Below are 18990 nucleotides of genomic sequence, written 5' to 3'. Positions count from 1 at the left end.
TTTCGTCCTTGTCAACGAGTCCTGGATTAATCAAGTTCCATCAGTAATGTATCAAGTTGCATCAGTAATGTATCAAGTTGCATCAGTCATCAATCAAGTTCCATCAGTTATTAATCAAGTTCCATCAGTAATGTATCAAGTTGCATCAGTCATTAATCAAGTTCCATCAGTTATTAATCAAGTTCCATCAGTTATTAATCAAGTTCCATCAGTTATTAATCAAGTTCCATCAGTCATCAATCAAGTTCCATCAGTCATTAATCAAGTTCCATCAGTAATGTATCAAGTTGCATCAGTCATTAATCAAGTTCCATCAGTTATTAATCAAGTTCCATCAGTTATTAATCAAGTTCCATCAGTTATTAATCAAGTTCCATCAGTTATCAAGTTCCATCAGTTATTAATCAAGTTCCATCAGTTATTAATCAAGTTCCATCAGTTATTAATCAAGTTCCATCAGTCATCAAGTTCCATCAGTCATTAATCAAGTTCCATCAGTTATTAATCAAGTTCCATCAGTTATTAATCAAGTTCCATCAGTTATTAATCAAGATCCATCAGTTATTAATCAAGTTCCATCAGTCATTAATCAAGTTCCATCAGTTATTAATCAAGTTCCATCAGTTATTAATCAAGATCCATCAGTTATTAATCAAGTTCCATCAGTCATTAATCAAGTTCCATCAGTCATCAAGTTCCATCAGTTATCAAGTTCCATCAGTTATTAATCAAGTTCCATCAGTTATTTATCAAGTTCCATCAGTTATTAATCAAGTTCCATCAGTTATTAATCAAGTTCCATCAGTTATTAATCAAGTTCCATCAGTTATTTATCAAGTTCCATCAGTTATTAATCAAGTTCCATCAGTTATTAATCAAGTTCCATCAGTCATTAATCAAGTTCCATCAGTTATTTATCAAGTTCCATCAGTTATCAAGTTCCATCAGTCATTAATCAAGTTCCATCAGTCATTAATCAAGTTCCATCAGTTATTAATCAAGTTCCATCAGTCATCAATCAAGTTCCATCAGTCATTAATCAAGTTCCATCAGTCATTAATCAAGTTCCATCAGTTATTAATCAAGTTCCATCAGTTATTAATCAAGATCCATCAGTTATTAATCAAGTTCCATCAGTCATTAATCAAGTTCCATCAGTCATCAAGTTCCATCAGTTATCAAGTTCCATCAGTTATTAATCAAGTTCCATCAGTTATTTATCAAGTTCCATCAGTTATTAATCAAGTTCCATCAGTTATTAATCAAGTTCCATCAGTCATTAATCAAGTTCCATCAGTCATTAATCAAGTTCCATCAGTTATTAATCAAGTTCCATCAGTCATCAATCAAGTTCCATCAGTCATTAATCAAGTTCCATCAGTCATTAATCAAGTTCCATCAGTTATTAATCAAGTTCCATCAGTCATCAAGTTCCATCAGTTATCAAGTTCCATCAGTCATTAATCAAGTTCCATCAGTCATCAATCAAGTTCCATCAGTCATCAATCAAGTTCCATCAGTCATCAAGTTCCATCAGTCATTAATCAAGTTCCATCAGTTATTAATCAAGTTCCATCAGTCATCAAGTTCCATCAGTTATTAATCAAGTTCCATCAGTTATTAATCAAGTTCCATCAGTCATCAAGTTCCATCAGTTATTAATCAAGTTCCATCAGTCATTAATCAAGTTCCATCAGTCATCATTCAAGTTCCATCAGTCATTAATCAAGTTCCATCAGTCATCAAGTTCCATCAGTTATTAATCAAGTTCCATCAGTTATTAATCAAGTTCCATCAGTTATTAATCAAGTTCCATCAGTTATTTATCAAGTTCCATCAGTCATCAATCAAGTTCCATCAGTTATTTATCAAGTTCCATCAGTCATTAATCAAGTTCCATCAGTTATTAATCAAGTTCCATCAGTTATTAATCAAGTTCCATCAGTTATTTATCAAGTTCCATCAGTTATTAATCAAGTTCCATCAGTCATTAATCAAGTTCCATCAGTTATCAAGTTCCATCAGTCATTAATCAAGTTCCATCAGTTATTAATCAAGTTCCATCAGTTATTAATCAAGTTCCATCAGTTATTTATCAAGTTCCATCAGTCATTAATCAAGTTCCATCAGTCATTAATCAAGTTCCATCAGTTATCAAGTTCCATCAGTTATTAATCAAGTTCCATCAGTTATTAATCAAGTTCCATCAGTTATTAATCAAGTTCCATCAGTCATTAATCAAGTTCCATCAGTCATCAAGTTCCATCAGTTATCAAGTTCCATCAGTTATTAATCAAGTTCCATCAGTTATTAATCAAGTTCCATCAGTCATCAAGTTCCATCAGTTATTAATCAAGTTCCATCAGTCATCAAGTTCCATCAGTTATCAAGTTCCATCAGTTATTAATCAAGTTCCATCAGTTATTTATCAAGTTCCATCAGTCATTAATCAAGTTCCATCAGTTATTAATCAAGTTCCATCAGTTATTAATCAAGATCCATCAGTCATTAATCAAGTTCCATCAGTCATCAAGTTCCATCAGTTATCAAGTTCCATCAGTTATTAATCAAGTTCCATCAGTTATTTATCAAGTTCCATCAGTCATTAATCAAGTTCCATCAGTTATTTATCAAGTTCCATCAGTCATTAATCAAGTTCCATCAGTTATTAATCAAGTTCCATCAGTCATTAATCAAGTTCCATCAGTAATGTATCAAGTTGCATCAGTCATTAATCAAGTTCCATCAGTTATTAATCAAGTTCCATCAGTTATTAATCAAGTTCCATCAGTTATTAATCAAGTTCCATCAGTTATCAAGTTCCATCAGTTATTAATCAAGTTCCATCAGTTATTAATCAAGTTCCATCAGTTATTAATCAAGTTCCATCAGTCATCAAGTTCCATCAGTCATTAATCAAGTTCCATCAGTTATTAATCAAGTTCCATCAGTTATTAATCAAGTTCCATCAGTTATTAATCAAGATCCATCAGTTATTAATCAAGTTCCATCAGTCATTAATCAAGTTCCATCAGTTATTAATCAAGTTCCATCAGTTATTAATCAAGATCCATCAGTTATTAATCAAGTTCCATCAGTCATTAATCAAGTTCCATCAGTCATCAAGTTCCATCAGTTATCAAGTTCCATCAGTTATTAATCAAGTTCCATCAGTTATTTATCAAGTTCCATCAGTTATTAATCAAGTTCCATCAGTTATTAATCAAGTTCCATCAGTTATTAATCAAGTTCCATCAGTTATTTATCAAGTTCCATCAGTTATTAATCAAGTTCCATCAGTTATTAATCAAGTTCCATCAGTCATTAATCAAGTTCCATCAGTTATTTATCAAGTTCCATCAGTTATCAAGTTCCATCAGTCATTAATCAAGTTCCATCAGTCATTAATCAAGTTCCATCAGTTATTAATCAAGTTCCATCAGTCATCAATCAAGTTCCATCAGTCATTAATCAAGTTCCATCAGTCATTAATCAAGTTCCATCAGTTATTAATCAAGTTCCATCAGTTATTAATCAAGATCCATCAGTTATTAATCAAGTTCCATCAGTCATTAATCAAGTTCCATCAGTCATCAAGTTCCATCAGTTATCAAGTTCCATCAGTTATTAATCAAGTTCCATCAGTTATTTATCAAGTTCCATCAGTTATTAATCAAGTTCCATCAGTTATTAATCAAGTTCCATCAGTCATTAATCAAGTTCCATCAGTTATTTATCAAGTTCCATCAGTTATCAAGTTCCATCAGTCATTAATCAAGTTCCATCAGTCATTAATCAAGTTCCATCAGTTATTAATCAAGTTCCATCAGTCATCAATCAAGTTCCATCAGTCATTAATCAAGTTCCATCAGTCATTAATCAAGTTCCATCAGTTATTAATCAAGTTCCATCAGTCATCAAGTTCCATCAGTTATCAAGTTCCATCAGTCATTAATCAAGTTCCATCAGTCATCAATCAAGTTCCATCAGTCATCAATCAAGTTCCATCAGTCATCAAGTTCCATCAGTCATTAATCAAGTTCCATCAGTTATTAATCAAGTTCCATCAGTCATCAAGTTCCATCAGTTATTAATCAAGTTCCATCAGTTATTAATCAAGTTCCATCAGTCATCAAGTTCCATCAGTTATTAATCAAGTTCCATCAGTCATTAATCAAGTTCCATCAGTCATCATTCAAGTTCCATCAGTCATTAATCAAGTTCCATCAGTCATCAAGTTCCATCAGTTATTAATCAAGTTCCATCAGTTATTAATCAAGTTCCATCAGTTATTAATCAAGTTCCATCAGTTATTTATCAAGTTCCATCAGTCATCAATCAAGTTCCATCAGTTATTTATCAAGTTCCATCAGTCATTAATCAAGTTCCATCAGTTATTAATCAAGTTCCATCAGTTATTAATCAAGTTCCATCAGTTATTTATCAAGTTCCATCAGTTATTAATCAAGTTCCATCAGTCATTAATCAAGTTCCATCAGTTATCAAGTTCCATCAGTCATTAATCAAGTTCCATCAGTTATTAATCAAGTTCCATCAGTTATTAATCAAGTTCCATCAGTTATTTATCAAGTTCCATCAGTCATTAATCAAGTTCCATCAGTCATTAATCAAGTTCCATCAGTTATCAAGTTCCATCAGTTATTAATCAAGTTCCATCAGTTATTAATCAAGTTCCATCAGTTATTAATCAAGTTCCATCAGTCATTAATCAAGTTCCATCAGTCATCAAGTTCCATCAGTTATCAAGTTCCATCAGTTATTAATCAAGTTCCATCAGTTATTAATCAAGTTCCATCAGTCATCAAGTTCCATCAGTTATTAATCAAGTTCCATCAGTCATCAAGTTCCATCAGTTATCAAGTTCCATCAGTTATTAATCAAGTTCCATCAGTTATTTATCAAGTTCCATCAGTCATTAATCAAGTTCCATCAGTTATTAATCAAGTTCCATCAGTTATTAATCAAGATCCATCAGTCATTAATCAAGTTCCATCAGTCATCAAGTTCCATCAGTTATCAAGTTCCATCAGTTATTAATCAAGTTCCATCAGTTATTTATCAAGTTCCATCAGTCATTAATCAAGTTCCATCAGTTATTTATCAAGTTCCATCAGTCATTAATCAAGTTCCATCAGTTATTAATCAAGTTCCATCAGTTATTAATCAAGTTCCATCAGTCATCAATCAAGTTCCATCAGTCATTAATCAAGTTCCATCAGTTATTAATCAAGTTCCATCAGTCATTAATCAAGTTCCATCAGTCATTAATCAAGTTCCATCAGTCATTAATCAAGTTCCATCAGTTATTAATCAAGTTCCATCAGTCATCAAGTTCCATCAGTTATCAAGTTCCATCAGTTATTAATCAAGTTCCATCAGTCATTAATCAAGTTCCATCAGTCATTAATCAAGTTCCATCAGTCATTAATCAAGTTCCATCAGTCATTAATCAAGTTCCATCAGTTATCAAGTTCCATCAGTTATTAATCAAGTTCCATCAGTCATTAATCAAGTTCCATCAGTCATTAATCAAGTTCCATCAGTCATCAAGTTCCATCAGTTATCAAGTTCCATCAGTTATTAATCAAGTTCCATCAGTTATTTATCAAGTTCCATCAGTCATTAATCAAGTTCCATCAGTCATTAATCAAGTTCCATCAGTTATTAATCAAGTTCCATCAGTCATTAATCAAGTTCCATCAGTCATTAATCAAGTTCCATCAGTCATCAAGTTCCATCAGTTATTTATCAAGTTCCATCAGTTATCAAGTTCCATCAGTCATTAATCAAGTTCCATCAGTCATTAATCAAGTTCCATCAGTCATCAATCAAGTTCCATCAGTAATGTATCAAGTTCCATCAGTCATCAAGTTCCATCAGTCATCAAGTTCCATCAGTTATTAATCAAGTTCCATCAGTCATTAATCAAGTTCCATCAGTCATTAATCAAGTTCCATCAGTCATCAATCAAGTTCCATCAGTCATCAATCAAGTTCCATCAGTCATTAATCAAGTTCCATCAGTCATTAATCAAGTTCCATCAGTCATTAATCAAGTTCCATCAGTCATTAATCAAGTTCCATCAGTTATTAATCAAGTTCCATCAGTTATCAAGTTCCATCAGTCATTAATCAAGTTCCATCAGTCATTAATCAAGTTCCATCAGTCATCAATCAAGTTCCATCAGTCATTAATCAAGTTCCATCAGTTATTAATCAAGTTCCATCAGTCATCAAGTTCCATCAGTTATCAAGTTCCATCAGTTATTAATCAAGTTCCATCAGTTATTAATCAAGTTCCATCAGTCATTAATCAAGTTCCATCAGTCATTAATCAAGTTCCATCAGTCATTAATCAAGTTCCATCAGTTATTAATCAAGTTCCATCAGTTATCAAGTTCCATCAGTCATTAATCAAGTTCCATCAGTCATTAATCAAGTTCCATCAGTCATTAATCAAGTTCCATCAGTCATCAATCAAGTTCCATCAGTAATGTATCAAGTTCCATCAGTCATCAAGTTCCATCAGTCATCAAGTTCCATCAGTTATTAATCAAGTTCCATCAGTCATTAATCAAGTTCCATCAGTCATTAATCAAGTTCCATCAGTCATCAATCAAGTTCCATCAGTCATTAATCAAGTTCCATCAGTCATTAATCAAGTTCCATCAGTCATTAATCAAGTTCCATCAGTCATTAATCAAGTTCCATCAGTTATTAATCAAGTTCCATCAGTTATCAAGTTCCATCAGTCATTAATCAAGTTCCATCAGTCATTAATCAAGTTCCATCAGTCATCAATCAAGTTCCATCAGTCATTAATCAAGTTCCATCAGTTATTAATCAAGTTCCATCAGTCATCAAGTTCCATCAGTTATCAAGTTCCATCAGTTATTAATCAAGTTCCATCAGTTATTAATCAAGTTCCATCAGTCATTAATCAAGTTCCATCAGTCATTAATCAAGTTCCATCAGTCATTTATCAAGTTCCATCAGTTATTAATCAAGTTCCATCAGTTATCAAGTTCCATCAGTCATTAATCAAGTTCCATCAGTCATTAATCAAGTTCCATCAGTCATCAAGTTCCATCAGTTATTAATCAAGTTCCATCAGTTATCAAGTTCCATCAGTTATTAATCAAGTTCCATCAGTCATCAATCAAGTTCCATCAGTCATTAATCAAGTTCCATCAGTTATTAATCAAGTTCCATCAGTCATCAAGTTCCATCAGTTATCAAGTTCCATCAGTTATTAATCAAGTTCCATCAGTTATTAATCAAGTTCCATCAGTCATTAATCAAGTTCCATCAGTCATTAATCAAGTTCCATCAGTCATTAATCAAGTTCCATCAGTTATTAATCAAGTTCCATCAGTTATCAAGTTCCATCAGTCATTAATCAAGTTCCATCAGTCATTAATCAAGTTCCATCAGTCATCAAGTTCCATCAGTTATTAATCAAGTTCCATCAGTTATCAAGTTCCATCAGTTATTAATCAAGTTCCATCAGTTATTAATCAAGTTCCATCAGTTATTAATCAAGTTCCATCAGTTATTAATCAAGTTCCATCAGTCATTAATCAAGTTCCATCAGTTATTAATCAAGTTCCATCAGTTATTAATCAAGTTCCATCAGTCATTAATCAAGTTCCATCAGTTATCAAGTTCCATCAGTCATTAATCAAGTTCCATCAGTTATCAAGTTCCATCAGTTATTAATCAAGTTCCATCAGTCATTAATCAAGTTCCATCAGTCATTAATCAAGTTCCATCAGTCATTAATCAAGTTCCATCAGTTATTAATCAAGTTCCATCAGTTATCAAGTTCCATCAGTTATTAATCAAGTTCCATCAGTTATCAAGTTCCATCAGTTATTAATCAAGTTCCATCAGTCATTAATCAAGTTCCATCAGTCATTAATCAAGTTCCATCAGTCATTAATCAAGTTCCATCAGTTATTAATCAAGTTCCATCAGTTATCAAGTTCCATCAGTTATTAATCAAGTTCCATCAGTTATTAATCAAGTTCCATCAGTCATTAATCAAGTTCCATCAGTTATCAAGTTCCATCAGTCATTAATCAAGTTCCATCAGTTATCAAGTTCCATCAGTTATTAATCAAGTTCCATCAGTCATTAATCAAGTTCCATCAGTCATTAATCAAGTTCCATCAGTCATTAATCAAGTTCCATCAGTTATTAATCAAGTTCCATCAGTTATCAAGTTCCATCAGTTATTAATCAAGTTCCATCAGTTATTAATCAAGTTCCATCAGTCATTAATCAAGTTCCATCAGTCATTAATCAAGTTCCATCAGTCATTAATCAAGTTCCATCAGTTATTAATCAAGTTCCATCAGTTATCAAGTTCCATCAGTCATTAATCAAGTTCCATCAGTCATCAAGTTCCATCAGTTATTAATCAAGTTCCATCAGTCATTAATCAAGTTCCATCAGTCATCAATCAAGTTCCATCAGTCATCAATCAAGTTCCATCAGTCATCAATCAAGTTCCATCAATAATGTATCAAGTTCCATCAGTCATCAAGTTCCATCAGTCATTAATCAAGTTCCATCAGTTATTAATCAAGTTCCATCAGTTATCAAGTTCCATCAGTCATCAATCAAGTTCCATCAGTTATTAATCAAGTTCCATCAGTCATTAATCAAGTTCCATCAGTTATTTATCAAGTTCCATCAGTTATCAAGTTCCATCAGTTATCAAGTTCCATCAGTTATTAATCAAGTTCCATCAGTTATTAATCAAGTTCCATCAGTCATTAATCAAGTTGCATCAGTCATTAATCAAGTTGCATCAGTCATTAATCAAGTTCCATCAGTTATTTATCAAGTTCCATCAGTTATTAATCAAGTTCCATCAGTTATTAATCAAGTTCCATCAGTTATCAAGTTCCATCAGTTATTAATCAAGTTCCATCAGTTATTAATCAAGTTCCATCAGTTATTAATCAAGTTCCATCAGTTATTAATCAAGTTCCATCAGTCATTAATCAAGTTCCATCAGTTATTAATCAAGTTCCATCAGTTATTAATCAAGTTCCATCAGTCATTAATCAAGTTCCATCAGTTATCAAGTTCCATCAGTCATTAATCAAGTTCCATCAGTTATCAAGTTCCATCAGTTATTAATCAAGTTCCATCAGTTATTAATCAAGTTCCATCAGTTATCAAGTTCCATCAGTCATTAATCAAGTTCCATCAGTTATCAAGTTCCATCAGTTATTAATCAAGTTCCATCAGTCATTAATCAAGTTCCATCAGTCATTAATCAAGTTCCATCAGTCATTAATCAAGTTCCATCAGTTATTAATCAAGTTCCATCAGTTATCAAGTTCCATCAGTCATTAATCAAGTTCCATCAGTCATTAATCAAGTTCCATCAGTCATCAAGTTCCATCAATTATTAATCAAGTTCCATCAGTCATTAATCAAGTTCCATCAGTCATCAATCAAGTTCCATCAGTCATCAATCAAGTTCCATCAGTCATCAATCACGTTCCATCAATAATGTATCAAGTTCCATCAGTCATCAAGTTCCATCAGTTATTAATCAAGTTCCATCAGTTATCAAGTTCCATCAGTTATCAAGTTCCATCAATTATTAATCAAGTTCCATCAGTCATTAATCAAGTTCCATCAGTCATCAATCAAGTTCCATCAGTCATCAATCAAGTTCCATCAGTCATCAATCACGTTCCATCAATAATGTATCAAGTTCCATCAGTTATCAAGTTCCATCAGTCATCAATCAAGTTCCATCAGTTATTAATCAAGTTCCATCAGTCATTAATCAAGTTCCATCAGTTATTTATCAAGTTCCATCAGTTATCAAGTTCCATCAGTTATCAAGTTCCATCATTTATTAATCAAGTTCCATCAGTTATCAAGTTCCATCAGTCATTAATCAAGTTGCATCAGTCATTAATCAAGTTGCATCAGTCATTAATCAAGTTCCATCAGTTATTTATCAAGTTCCATCAGTTATTAATCAAGTTCCATCAGTTATTAATCAAGTTCCATCAGTTATTTATCAAGTTCCATCAGTTATTAATCAAGTTCCATCAGTTATTAATCAAGTTCCATCAGTAATGTATCAAGTTCCATCAGTCATCAAGTTCCATCAGTTATCAAGTTCCATCAGTTATTAATCAAGTTCCATCAGTTATTTATCAAGTTCCATCAGTCATTAATCAAGTTCCATCAGTCATCAATCAAGTTCCATCAGTTTTCAATCAAGTTCCATCAGTTATCAAGTTCCATCAGTTATCAATCAAGCTCCATCAGTTATCAATCAAGTTCCATCAGTTATCGATCAAGTTCCATCAGTTATTAATCAAGTTCCATCAGTTATCGATCAAGTTCCATCAGTTATTAATCAAGTTCCATCAGTCATCAATCAAGTTCCATCAGTTATCAATCAAGCTCCATCTGTTATCAATCAAGTTCCATCAGTTATCGATCAAGTTCCATCAGTTATCGATCAAGTTCCATCAGTTATTGATCAAGTTCCATCGGTTATCGATCAGGTTCCATCGGTTATTAATAAGGTTCCATCGGTTATTAATCAAGTTACATCAGTTATCAATCAGGTTCCATCTGTTATTAATCAAGTTACATCTGTCACTAATAAGGTTCCATCATTTATTAATAGTTACATCTGTTATTAATCAAGTTCCATCATTTATTAATAAAGTTACATCTGTTATTCATCAAGTTCCATCAGTTCAAGTTCCATCAGTTATTAATCAAGTTCCATCAGTTATTAATAAAGTTACATCTGTTATTAATCAAGTTCCATCATTTATTAATAAAGTTACATCTGTTATTCATCAAGTTCCATCAGTTCAAGTTCCATCAGTTATGTTACTTTTCAACAATTTAATAGAGATCTCTGAGGTCCCCAAAACATGTTTTTGGAGATTTTTCAAAAATACCACTCAGATAATGCATTCTAGCTATTTCAACATGGCTCTAAACTTGCGGCCCCTGGACCACATCCTGCCGCCGAAGCTTCCCACCTGGCCCGCAGAACAGGAAGGTTAACGACTGACGGAAGGAGCTGTACCCCATCCTGAAGGAGAACAAGCAGAAGGGTAAACGGGTATCCCTGGTTGTTGATAAACTATATATAGCCGGTCTGTTATTCTGAGACTCCTCCACCACACCCTGGTTATTCTGATATATATATATATATTTTTTAATTCTGGTAATTTTATACTGCGAGATGTAGAAATTAGGGTGCTATCTATTTCAGGATTTTAAATATTGCCCACTCTCACTTTCCTAATCCCCCTCTCACTTATCTCACCTCCCTAATCCCTCCCTCCCTACTTCTCCCATCACTCTCACTCTATTCCATCTCTCACTTTATGTATGTCTAACTCTGCAATGTTCTATGTTTATCTTTACCTATTTGTAATTTGTTTGTGTAGCTATCTATCCCTACAAACTTCTTGCAATACTAGTACAGTAAAAAGGAATAAGGAAAACCCAGACTTATCTATGGGAAAGCATGGTTATGGTAGTATAGCTATTGCCTTGGATACACTGTGCTGTTGCATGGGAAAACTACAAATCCACATCCATCACCTCCTAACTAACCTCAATGACGCCCATTAAGTTTGTTAGTTGGAATGTGAGAGGCTTGGGCTCACCTGCTAAACGTAGCAAAATCCTAACTCACCTCACCAAGATGAACCTCAGCTTCTGTCTACTGCAAGAAACCCACCTCACTGCATCCGAGCACCTCAAACTCAAAGCAAAATGGATTAATCAGATGTTTTCTGCTTCATACAACTCAAAAAAATAGGTGTTTCTATATCGATCAATAAAAATATCCCATATCCAAATAAAACTACAATATCAGACCCAGAAGGGCGTTAGATAATGATAAATGGAGTTTTAGGAAACATCAAATTAACCATAGCTAATATTTATGGCCCCAATGAGGACGACCCAAATTTCCTTCACAATATATTTTCAAAACCCTTACAATTCTCTGACTAAATTATTATATTGGGAGGAGACTTCAACACAGTACTGGATCCAAGTTTAGACCATTCTCAAACCAGAAATAATCACAAATCCTGCCGTTTGTCGGACACTATAAAACAATATATAAGTGATCTTGCTCTTGGCGATTGTTGGCGATCAAATAATCCACATAATAGATAATACACATATTATTCACAACCCCACTAAAGCTTCTCTGGAATCAAGCTTTTCTTGACAAGTAACTCTGTAATGTCCAAAATCACTAAACCTGAAATCCACCCTATTGTAATCTCTGATCACGGGTTGATTAGTTTCAACCTGGCGCTTTAACACCTCACTTTTGACAGATAAAGAATTCAACCATTTTTTTTCCAGAGAATGGACTCATTTTATTGAACTCAATGACTCTCCAGAAATATCACCATCCTTACTCTAGGAAACAGCTAAGGCAGTTCTGGGAGGTAGTATTATTTCATTCTCCACTCACAAGAAAAAGAAAGGACAAGAATGCCAAAATAAACTAGAACAATGATTTAAGGAGTTGCACTCCCAACAAACCCACTCATCCACTCAGCAAATCCGAAATGAGATCCGGACAAATACACCTCAACTCGATAATCATCCATCAAAAGACACAATTCCTCATGCAATGAACAAGAGCGAATTATTTTGAATTCAGTGAAAAATCAGGTACATTTCTTGCCAATCAATTGAAATGCCGTAGGGAAAAAAGACTTTACAGCCATCAAAAATCCACAGGTAGGACAGGTAGGTAACATCACAACAACTCAAACCCAATAAGGACCCAACCCTCACCTCCAGTAATAGCCTTATTAATTGCGATTTAAAGATTATTAGTAAAACACTAACCAACAGAATTGAAAAAGTACTTCCATTTATAATTCACCCAGACTAAACAGGCCTTGTCAAAGGCAGACACTCATCCAGCAACGTGTGTCGTTTATTCAGTCTGATCAGCAAGGGGTCGTCAAAACAATAATATTGTTGGCATGCAAACAGGAAACTGTTCACAAAATCAGTTTGTATGCAGAGGATATCTTGTTGTACGTTTGGAACCCAATAGCATCCTCATTCTATAGGATTCTCAGCTATTTCAGATTATTCAATAAATTGGACTAAAACCACGGTCTTACCACTCAGTGGGGGGTCTCAATGCTGCAACCCATAAAATTCCCTTAACCATCACAACGGGGCATATTTTAGATACCTTGGTATTGATATCTCCACTAAACTGTCAGCTTTGTTTACCTGTAACTTTACTCCATTGCTCAAATCCATTGAAGAAGACCTCATTCAATGGAACAACCTACCCATCTCACTAATTGGTCAGATAGCAGCAGTGAAAAAGAATATACTACCAAAAATAAACAATATATTTTCAATGACCCCAGTGCAACCAACAGTACATTGATTTAATACTCTAGACCCAATAGTCAATACATTTTATTGGCACAACCCAGATTTCTTGGTTAAAAACAGACCAATAAGCTTCAGGTCTTGGAAAAAACTCAAAGAATTACTCATCTGGGACACATTTTTGAAAACAATTTGCTTATATCCTTCCCAACCTCAACCCAAAGGTATAATATCGGTGGCCACAGCTTCCTTTAATTCCTTCATCTACAGCAGTCTCTTAAAGTTAAAATCAAATTGACAAACAACATCCTTCAACCATCTCCAGTGACTGAACATCTCACTCATATCAGTCATTTCAAAAATCCCATTTCCAGAATATACAAACTTTTATTAAAAACAGATGACACCTTATCTTTACCTACAATGAAATGGGAAAGAGACCTTGCTGTTCCCATCGGTATCAACCTGTTGACGCTTATTTGCAACAACACCTTTTCTATGACCCGCAACTCCAAAATGCAACTCATCCAATATAAGATTCTGCACAGAGCTGAACACAAAATCTTCCAAAATTGGTTTTGTGGAAAAAGACATTTCCTCTCACTGTTTCCTGAAAACCAGAGATGACTACTTTCATGCCTTCTGGCTCTGCCCACCTATCCTAGCATTCTGGACCAACATGCAGCATTCCAGTCTCCTCGTCGTCTCTGTTTTCTAATCGGAGAATGGCTCACTGTCTGACCAGGGGCCTGATGAGGGCGCATGGCGGGCTGCTCTGTGCCTGTGGCTGGTCGCTGTATGTTGGGGGCCACCAGATACAGGAGGTGGACATTCTAGGACGCAGTTGTGTCCGGGGTGGGGTCCTCGTGGTCACTACCCGCCCTGCTGCGCCCTTGCGTCAATCTGGTTGTGCTTCGCCTATCTCAGCCAAAACTCATACACCACACAATAGGCCTGGGACTTGCGGTATGGGTAGGGTGCAAGCTATGTGGGTGGGAATGCGGTGGCCCATGCTCTGCCCCAGCGGGCTTCTCTTCTGTCCCGAAATTTGAATGCCATTCCCACTGCGGTCCGTGCCTGGCGCCCACGGACCAGGTTCTGTGCCTGCGGCTGCATCTTGTGCCTGCTCTTGGGGGTGGGTTGTAAGTGTGTGCCCCTGGGGTGCGGGGTCTCCTCGTGCTGTCTGGGACTGGGTTATGCTCCTCGGGGCCCGGCGTCGGGGTTGCTCCGCGGGCCTCGGCCTTCTGTATGGACCCGGGGGTCTTCTATGGCTGCAGGGCGGGTTGCTCGGGGCTTCCTGCAGCTGTGGGGTGTTGGGAGGCACCATGACATAATTCCGACCTTATACACCAGAACCAATTGGGATAAGTCATGTACACTCACCGGTGGACACCCTACACACACACACACACACACACACACACACACACACACACACACACACACACACACACACACCACCACCACGCCTGCTTGGAGTGCACCCCAGCAACCTCCTGGTTGCATTCCTCTCCTTTCTCCCTCATTTACTGCCATAACTTTGACAGGAAGAGGCCACGTGACCAGTTGTAGTTCTAGTTTTCCTGGACCTAATTAACTGTTTTTTAATACATGTTGTCTTCCACTGTTTATGTTTTCATATAAATGCTGTTTGGTTCTATGTTTAATTGTCTCACCTGTGGTGAATCTCCCCCTCTTGGAGTAGTAATCAGTTGTTTATAAACCCAAACATGATAAATAGTTCTCCAAAGAAAGGGGTTGGTGGTGGTTCTCTGTAACCAAAAAGTGTGCTCTTGTCAACTTATAGATCGTCCACAGGACAGAGTTATTGTAGCAGTTCTTGATGATTAATTGAATTAATAAAGAGTTGCAGGTTGAACTGCTTTTGCAGACTAACTCTGTCCTAGATGCAATGAAACAAATACTCTGTGTTGTATGTCCAGCATGCTGTGTCACGACCAGAACTGGGAGGGACCCAAACGCACGACACAGGGAGACGCGGGCAAGGGATGTTTATTAGCTGGGACGGTGGAGCTGGGGACCCGGTTGAGAAACCATGTAAACTGCGCTGTCACCTCGAGACAAAACACCAACAGTACATGTCCAAGCCGCTTGAATTTTTCGATAATAAACTGAAGGAGTATCCGGGCAAGAAGAAAGCCATCAAAGCCTCATGTATGAGCACTGAGAACGAAAAGGCAGCGGAAACGTCCTATCGGGTCGCCCGACTCATAGCCAAGCCCTGTAAGCCGCATACAATTGGGAAGAATTTAATTCTTCCTGCCACAAAAGTGATCCTGGGGGTGATGCTGGGAGAGAAGGTGTGCAAGCCAATCAACCTCATCTCATTGCCTGATAACTCAGTCAGACGCAGGATTGACGAGATGGCAGAGAATGTGTCAGAACAGATAATAACAAGCGTACGAGAGAGTCCTGGGGCGGGCCCCATCTACGAGCACTGATGTGGCCCGTGCGATGCTCAGCCAGCACAGTGGAGTCATCACCCGGGTGAAATCTCTGGCTCCACTCGTAGCATCTGTGCACTGCAGTGTACATAGAGCAGCACTGGCTGTAAAGAAAATGCTGCAGATCTAAAGACTGTTCTAGCTACTGCGTTCAGTCTAGGACATATTGTGTGTAATCACTGGGTGCGTTGCACTAACATTTCACTGCATATATGTATGAAAGTATGTATATGTATGTGACGAATAAACCTCTTGAATCTTGAATCTTGAGATGAGGTGGTCAGAGTCAACTTCATCTCAAGCCACCCACTGCAATCACCTTTATTTCCTGTTTTATGTGACAAAATGGGAAGTGACCATAAGCAGCTACTGTTACACACTGAAGTCCAATGACTCTCAAGGGGGAAGGTACTGATGCTACTTTTTGATTTGAGTGATGAGGTGAGGGTATTTTTTTCTCGACAGAAAGTTTGAACCCGCACATGGCTTCAGTGATTTTCAGTGGCTCGCTAAATTGAGATACCTGACACTTTCAGCCACTTAAATGGAATCAACCTCAGTCTCCAAGGCAGTGACCATATTCAATGTCCAGAATAAAATAGAAGGAACCATAAGAAAAAAGGAGATGTGGGCCAGGCGAGTTGACCGGTCAAACTTTGACTCATTTGAGAATCTGTTGGATTTTTTGACAAAGGAAGAAATGCGACTTCCCATCACCGTGAGCAATCATGTCAAAGAACATCTGCATGGTTTGAGAACCAAGCTGCGCTACTTCTCCATCCCAGATATGCAGTGCAGCTGGATCAAAGACCCCTTCACCAGCCACAGTGACGAGGAGACCCTCGCAGGCCTAAGACAAGCGCATTGACAAGCGCAAGTACCTGACAAACTTTTGGCTTCATGTTGCTTCTGAGTATCCCGATCTGTCCGACAGAGCTGTGCAATTTCTGATGCCTTTCCCCATGACATATCTCTGTGAGACTGGCTTTTCAGCACTTGTGGCATTGAAGACGAAATACAGGAATAAAGTGAATGTTGATCCAGATCTTTGGCTGAGACTGTTGTCCCTAAAGCCAGACATGAAGCATTTGGTGTCTGCCAGGCAGCATCAGCTTCTCATGAGGTGACTTCATATTCATGTGCTGCTGTTATTGTTAGTTTTACCAGTGGTGGCGTGAGTCATTAGGCTACATTTTAGTATATGTCCCACTTCGGTGGGACATATACTAAAATTGGAACGATACAGAGAAGATTAGCATGGCCCCTGCGCAAGGATGACACGCAAATTCGTGAAGCGTTCCTCATTTTTTGGTGGCACGGTGGCGCAGTGCATTGCACTGCTGCCTCACAGCAAGAAGGTCCTGGGTTCGATTCCCGCCTGGGGCGCTGTTGGCACCGTGCTCCGGCGGGTTATCTCCCAAATAGGAGCCTTTCTGTGTGGAGTTTGCATGTTCTCCCCGTGCTCACATGGGGTTTCCTCCACCTCACGTCAGTAAGGACCCCCACTAAAAAAAAAACATGCACCCATCATTGTCTGACCAGCGATGGACATTTATCACCTGGTCCCCGGGCGCGTCCACGTATGCTGCCCACTGCTCCTGGCTGTGCCCCCGGAGGAAGGACAAGCCAGGATGGGTCAAAAGCAGAGAATCCATTTCACCGGCCACCATCAAAGCATGTGCGTGTGTGTGTGTGCAAGCATGTGTTATAGTGTGGTGTGATGAATAAAGTCTGTTTCTTCTTCTTCTTACATTGAAAACATTGCGCCCTTCAGACAGCGCTTACTAGATACCGTTACTAACGTTACGCGAAAGTTCCATGGATATAAGATTTTTTTTAACCCAGCTATTTTTTTGTTTTACCACCACTGCACTGCATGTATGAGAATGCCTATGATTGTTAAAATATACAACACCTGAAAACGCACTTTTTGGCTCCAGTTAGAACACACTTTTTGGCTCAGATACAGTATGCAGTACAGTATGCTATAACCCAGTACAGTGATACAGTTTGCAACATATGGTACACTGATACAGTATGCAGCAAAGTACGCTATAACCCAGTTCAGTGATACAGTATGCAGTACAGTATGCAACATACAGTACAGTAAGGCAGTGGGGCCCCTGTTGAGTTCAACGTTGACAGTTCTTATGTCTTATGTTATGTCTGCAAATGTTCAGTATAAAGTGTAACAGTATGTGCAATGTTCACGGATAAAGTCGAGAGAATGAGGAATGTGCGTTAATGTAATGCATTGACGTACAGTACTCATTCAGTTAATGTAACACATTGACTTACAGTACTCATTCAGTTTAAGTCGTAGTGGGGGGGAGGCTTGTTGATGAGGCCAGTTGCAGATGGGAAGAAACTGTTCTTGTGGCCAGAGGTTTTGGCCTTGTTGGAGCAGCCTCCTGCCAGAGGGAAGTGTTTCAAAGAGTTTGTGTCCAGGGTGGGAGGGGTCAGCCACAATCTTACCTGCCCACCTCAGGGTCCTTGAGGTGTACAGGTCCTGGAGCCGTACAGGTCCTGGAGAGATGGAAGATTGCAGCTTCACCTTCTCAGCAGAGCGAATGACACGCTGCAGTCTGTCCCTGTCCTTAGTGGTTGCAGCAGCGTACCAGATGGTTTTGGAGGAGGTGAGAACGGACTCAATGATGGAGGTGTAGAGGTGCACCATCATCGTCTCTGGCAGGTTGAACTCCTTTGGACGTATATCCTCTGCTGGGCTTTCTTGACGATGGAGCAGGATGTTTAGCTCCCACATGGGGTCCTGGGAGAAGATGGTTCCCAGGAAGCGGCAGGACTCCACAGAGTCGACTGGGGAGTCACACAGGGTGATGGGGGTGAGTGGGGCAGCGTTCTTCCTGAAGTCCATAACCATCTCCACTGTCTTTACAGCATTGAGCTCCAGGTTGTTCTGGCTGCACCAAGTCACCAGATGGTCAATGGTTAGGATGAAGTGGAGAGCCAAGTTTACTGCATCATCTACAGACCTGTTGCTTCTGTAGGCGAACTGCATGGGGTCCAGCAGAGGGTCTGTTGATGGATTTGAGATGGGAAAGCATAAGGCATTCAAAAGACTTTATCACCACAGAGGTCAGGGCGATGGGTCT

This window comes from Zeus faber (assembly GCF_960531495.2).
Source record: "Zeus faber genome assembly, chromosome: 1".
Classification (NCBI taxonomy): Eukaryota; Metazoa; Chordata; class Actinopteri; order Zeiformes; family Zeidae; genus Zeus; species Zeus faber.
The sequence above is the reverse complement of the archived record's forward strand: the minus strand, read 5'-3'. Positions refer to the sequence as shown.